Source organism: Natator depressus, chromosome 14, assembly GCF_965152275.1.
Source record: "Natator depressus isolate rNatDep1 chromosome 14, rNatDep2.hap1, whole genome shotgun sequence".
Taxonomy (NCBI): Eukaryota; Metazoa; Chordata; order Testudines; family Cheloniidae; genus Natator; species Natator depressus.
Window position 1 is genome coordinate 29,517,656 of NC_134247.1, and position 6,466 is coordinate 29,524,121.

A 6,466-nucleotide genomic window follows, 5' to 3' on the forward strand; every position below is an offset into this window, starting at 1 on the left:
CTGACCAAAATGACCAATGAGGAGACAAGATACTTTCAAAAGCTGGGAGGAGAGAGAGAAACAAAGGGTCTGTGTCTGTTGGTATGCTGCTTTTGCCGGGGATAGACCAGGAATGGAGTCTTAGAACTTTTAGTAAGTAATCTAGCTAGGTACGTGTTAGATTATGATTTCTTTAAATGGCTGAGAAAAGAACTGTGCTGAATAGAATGACTGTTCCTGTCTGTGTGTCTTTTTTGTAACTTAAGGTTTTGCCTAGAGGGATTCTCTATGTTTTGAATCTAATTACCCTGTAAGGTATCTACCATCCTGATTTTACAGAGGTGATTCCTTTACTTCTATTTACTTGTATTTCTATTAAAAGTCTTCTTGTAAGAAAACTGAATGCTTTTTCATTGTTCTCAGATCCAAGGGTTTGGGTCTGTGGTCACCTATGCAAATTAGTGAGGATTTTTACCAAACCTTTCCCAGGAAGTGGGGTGCAAGGGTTGGGAGGATTTTGGGGGGAAAGACGTGTCCAAACTATGTTTCCCAGTAAACCCAGTTAGAGTTTGGTGGTGGCAGTGGATATTCCAAGGACAAAGGATAAAATTAATTTGTACCTTGGGGAAGTTTTAACCTAAGCTGGTAAAAGTAAGCTTAGGAGGTTTTCATGCAGGTCCCCACATCTGTACCCTAGAGTTCAGAGTGGGGGAGGAACGTTGACACCCCTTATTTATTATTATTATTATTTATTATTATGATTTTGTATTACTTCAGCTCTTAGGAGCCCCATGCCTGGACCAGGGTTGTGCTAGGTGCTGTACAAACCCAGAATACAAAGCCAGTCCCTTCCCCTTATGCGAGAGTGGCACTGTTAGCCCCATGCGGGATTGATGGTAGGAATCATTCCCTTTGAGGTGGGTGAGACTGGAGGAAGAAGGTAGCTGGGTCCATAAGCGTGTGCCATGAACACAGCTGTGCAGGAAAGGAACAAACCGTGGATCAGGGTTTTAAAAATCAGTGTAGAATAAAGGATTAGATGAAAAGCAGATGATGCTATAAAAGGAAATGCTCTGCTACATAATACATAATTAGCCTGCAGAACTCATTGCCCCAGGATGTTGTTGAGGCCAAGGACTTGGCAAGATTCCCAGAATAATTTTATTTGGATGAGGTGAGTATCCAGAGTTAGATACTAAAGGTTGTTTTAGTAATCACTAAAAAATTTGGGAAGGACTGTAAACCCTCATGCTTCAGGGCACGATCCAACCTAACGAGGGTCAGGAAGGAACTTGCCTTGGGAGCACTTTTCAGAATTTGTTCATGCTCTGGGAGCAGCAAGACTGGTTCTTCCTTTAGGCAGCAGGAGTGTGGGAGGGTGGGGCCAAAAACTGGCTTTACCCAGCAAGATCCAACTTACACTCGCTCCCAGTAGGGAGGAAATTCCTACCTGCTATGAGGCCACAGTTAAAGAAAACATGGATGCAGTTGCAAGAATATGAAATCAGGTCACATAGAATATCAAGGTTGGAAGGGACCTCATCTAGTCCAACCCCCTGCTCAAAGCAGGACCAATCCCCAGTTTTTGCCCCAGATCTGTAAATGGCCCCCTCAAGGATTGAACTCACAACTCTGGGTTTAGCAGGCCAATGCTCAAACCACTGACCTATCCCTCCCACCCCCTCGCCTTCTGCTGACACACATGCACTCTACATGCCTGTCTATAGAAATCTGGGGTGCATCATGTTTGCTGGAACTCCACCCCTTCCATTCCACCCCAGTTACAAACGTTTTGAGCTCCGGGTCCCGGTACAAGTGTCACACCTGTCCCCATCTCTCATCAGCCTCACACACTCCACTCTCTAAGCTCCTCCTGGTCTCCTCTCTCCCAGGCCCAGATCAACAAGGTATTTAGGCTCCTGACCTCTATTGTTATTATGGGACCCTGTCGCTCCCCTAGGGATGCAGAGCTGCCTGGCATCATTCACCTTCTGGCCTGGCCTGGCTCCTGGTGGAGTTAGTCCCTCCCTAGCAGAAGGGGCCGCGGCCCGTGCTGGCACTGAGCCCCTCGTCACAGTGGTGGAGCGGCCCACGAGGCTAGGGCCGCGACTGCGGGCGGTGCTCGGCGCTGCTAGGGAGCCGGGCCCGGCTTGTCGTAAATGCTTTAGTAGGACGTGAAGATGTTTGAAGGGTTCTGTCAACCAGGGAGCGCGCACTTTCCCCTAGAAAGTGACTGAAGTATAATGGAAAAGCTGATTTTAAATTGCTCTTAGCGAGTGGGGCTGATTTGATCGTGGGAGCGGCTCCTAGGGAGCTGGAGGCGACGTTACGGACCCCACCGATCGCCCTGGGATCGTTGACCCGACAGAGCCAGCTGCGAGAGCAGCCCAGCGGGCTTCAGCCAAAGCCGGGCTCCTGGCGGGACTCGCTTTTAGCCCGCTTCAAGAGCCCCCGATCCTGTGCGAGCCGGGCTCTGTTGGTCTAGGCTCGGGCTGCTTTGGCACTCCGGCGGCAGATGGAGCCATCAGCTTCTCCCCTTGCCCAGGCAACGCAGCCCACGGGGCATCCTCATGGCAGCAGAGCCAGGCCCAGCGTCACTGGGGGGAGGTTTTCGCCTCCTTGCTCCTGCCTGTGCGAGCAGCACAAGTCTCTGTGCGCTCTGCCTTCTCCCCTGGCCGTGCTCTGCCTTTGGATTGCACCTGCTGCGGTGCTAAGGGAGGTGCTGCTGGGGGTCAAGGGGCCAGTGCCCCAGCGAAGCCCCAGCTCCAGGAGGACCCCAACAGCAGCGATGTGGAGGAGATGGGGGGAAGGGAGGAGGAGGAGATGGAGGTCGAGGAGATGGGGGGATGGGAGGAGGAGGAGGAGATTCAGACGTGGGGGATTCCTGGGGCCTCCTCGACTTGGTCCCAAGAGGGCTGGCAGAATCCGCCAGCTGTTCTACCATTCCAAAACAGATGATGTCGGTCAATATATACTGAGCAAACCCCTGCGAAAGGAAGGCAAGAAACTCTGGATCAAGGCTCCTAAGAACCAAACATTGCTAATTCCCCAAGGGCTGCCCGAGACACTCAGACTTCTTGCTCTCGAAAAGCAACTCACTCAGAAGGAAGAGGAGGAAGCAGCAGAATATGCAAATCTCTTGTCCAAACGACTGAAGAAAACCAACAAAAACCACCGGAGCAGAGAGCCAAGATACATCAACTGTCCTCATTGAAAACCTTGCTATCAGTGCCAGACTCAAGGCAAACGTCAGAAATAATCATTAAAAATATAAACAGTTCAGACTGTGTAAGAGGTTTTCTGTTCGGGACCCCCTGGGGACGGTCACTTGACACGCTGACATACCACTGAGCCTAGTGTTCTGGCAGCAAGGGCACCCCTTAATTCCCTCCTGCTGAGCCAGACTGTCCAGGTCTCCCCCAGCACAGAACCAGAGACAGGGCCTCATCTCTCCGCAGAACACAGACAGTGAGATCCGCTCAGCCCTGGGAACACACAGGTAAAAAGGGACTTGCCAGTGTTTTTTCCCAGGAACTGAAATTATGGGGGGTGTTGGAATATTCTGGGGGGGGTGGGGCATGAGGGCCGATGAGGGCTGACACAGTGAGGGCAAAGGTGGGCTGTATGGCACCATTATAAAAACTGAAAAATGTTTTATGACTATTGTATTAGATTTAACTCATGTTTTAAAATCATCACAAAAATTAAAGTTGGCTATTCAAGCCTACATCTACATCCGTCTTAGTTTCTTGTGGTAATTTGGTACTCTTTGGTGTCTTCTGGTGTGTCCGTTCCTTCCAGTCCTTCATTATATGCGACATGATCGGGCAGAAGGTGACTTCTTTCAGAACACAAAATTCTATTCAATGAGAAAAAAGAACACTCAGCTGTAGCTGTTGTGACTGAGATTAGCAAGAGATGAATTCCTGCTTCTTTCATCCTAGGAAACAGAGCACAAAGATCGGGTCGAACCACTAGTGATGATGAAGAAGTTGAAGTTAAATCTTCGTTCGTTCATGGTATGATATTCCACTCTGTGTTCAAAATTCTCTCTTCTGTCCTGAGCACACGGCAGCCCCATTGCTGGGAGTGCCTCACTCCACTCAACTGTCAATCTTTTATAAGACAGGCATCTGTAAAAGCTACGTGGAGGTTGAGTAGAATCCAGAAATCTCCACTGCAGATTTGTAAGAATCAAGTCTGTACTTTTTCACCTGGCTTAACAAACACTTCTTGTCCTCTTCACTTATGGAGTCAATATAAGTACCTTCATTAGTCAACTTCTGGACTGAAGTCTTTGCTTCCAGATTTTCAATGGATCTCTCTGATTGATTGTCCAGCACTAGAAGCTATCCTTGGATCAGAGATCTACTCCTGTTGTAGCAGATGCCTGGATGACATTGTTTAATGACCCAAGTGGTTTCAACAGTAGACTTACAAGAGAGAGAATGGCGAGAGTCTTCTCTGAACTTAGGCCTCCTCTACCGTACGCAATTAGGTCGAATTTAGCCGTGTTAGGTAGCATTAAAACTCAATCCGTCCACACAACCAACCCCGTTTTGTTGACTTAAAGGGCTCTTAAAATCAATTTCTGTACTCCTCCCCGGCGAAGGGAGTAGCAGTAAAATTGACCTCACTGGTTCGAATTTGGGGTAGTGTAGATGCAATTGGATGGTATCGGCCTCTGGGAGCTATCCCAGAATGCTCCATTGTGACCGCTCTGGACAGCACTTTCAACTCAGATGCACTAGCCAGGTAGACAGGAAAAGCCCTGGGAACTTCTGAATTTTATTTCCTGTTTGGCCAGCATGGCGAGCTCATCAGCCCAGGTGACCATGCAGAGTTCATCAGCACAGCAGACCATGCAGAGCTCATCAGCACAGGTGACCATGCAGTCCCAGAATCAAAAAACAGCTCCAGCATGGACCAAACGGGAGGTACTGGATCTGATCGCTGTATGGGGAGAAGAATCTGTGCAGGCAGAACTCAGTTTAAAAAAACGGATCACCAACATGCATGCGAAAATCTCCCGGGGCATGATGGACAGAGGCTACTCCAGGGAGGCACAGCAGTGCCACGTGAAAATTAAGGCGCTCAGGCAAGCCTGCCAAAAAACAAAGGAGGCAAACGGATGCTCCTGGTCAGAGCCCCAGACATGCCGCTACTATGATGAGCTACATGCACTTCTACGGGGGGACCCTACCACTACCCCACCTCTGTCTGTGGATACCTGCAAGGGGGGAGTCTCACAGAACAGGGAGGAGGATTTTGTGGAGGAGGAAGAGAGGAGGAGGAGGAGAGTGCACAGCAAGCAAGTGGTGAATCCGTTCACCCCGGCTGCCAGGAACTCTTCATCACTCTGGAGCCAATACCCTCCACAACCTCCCAAGGCGGGCTCCTGACCCATGAAGCCAGAGAAGGCACTTCTGGTGAGCGTACCTTTGTAAATACAGTAAGGGTTTAAAAGCAAGTGTGTTTAGTGATTCATTTGCCCTGAAGACTTGGGATGGATTCACGGCCAGTACAGCTACTGGAAAAGTCTGTTCATGTGTCTGGGGATGGAGCGGGAATCCTCCAGGGACATCTCAATGAAGCTCTGCTGGAGCTACTTTGAAAGCCTTTGCAGAAGCTTTCTGGGTGGGGCAGCCTTATTCCGTCCTCCATGGTAGGACACTTTACCACGCCAAGCCAGTAGCAAGTCGTCTGGAATCATTGCAGCACAGAGCATGGCAGCGAATGCTTCTGGGTTTTGGGCGCATTCAAGCAACATTCGTCGTTTATCTCTCTGTGTTAGCCTCAGGAGAGCGATATCATTCATGGTCACCTGGTTGAAATAGGGGAATTTGTTTAAGGGGACATTCAGAGGTGCCCGTTCTTGCTGAGCTGTTTGCGTGTGGCTGATGATAGCCACGTGGTGGGGCGAGGGGTGAAGCGATCATCCCAGAGAATTGGGTTGGGGGGGGCGTGTGTTGTGGTGCACATCCACCTGAAAACTGCAGCCTCTCCTTTTAAATGGCCAACCCACCAGGCATTGCTTGGTGTGGGACAGGAGGGCACCGCAGTTCGAAAGCATTCCCACATGTTAGGAAGGCGGAAGAAGCCGAACTCCGTGTGCCCCTTGGGATTACCATGGCTACCTGCAAGCCAAATTCTGGTGCCCAGCTGCGTGTGATGTCTCACACCAAACCAGCAGGTACTCAATATAAAAGGCAAAACGCGACCTTGTATGGAAAGAACATGTGCTGTGTGGTTTGAATCGCTTGATTCACTCTGAAAGAGTCTCCCCTTTGTTCTCTAAAATGTATCTTTTTTAATTCTGCTCTCCCTCTTTTTCCTCCCACAGGTGCAACTGTTTCTACGCTCCCCCTATCATCTCCATCCCAGAGGCTATCCCAGATTAGAAGGCAAAAAATCCGCACTCGTGATGACATGTTTTCCGAGCTCATGCAGTCCTCCCGCCCCACCACAGTTGGGGAACCCCATTGCA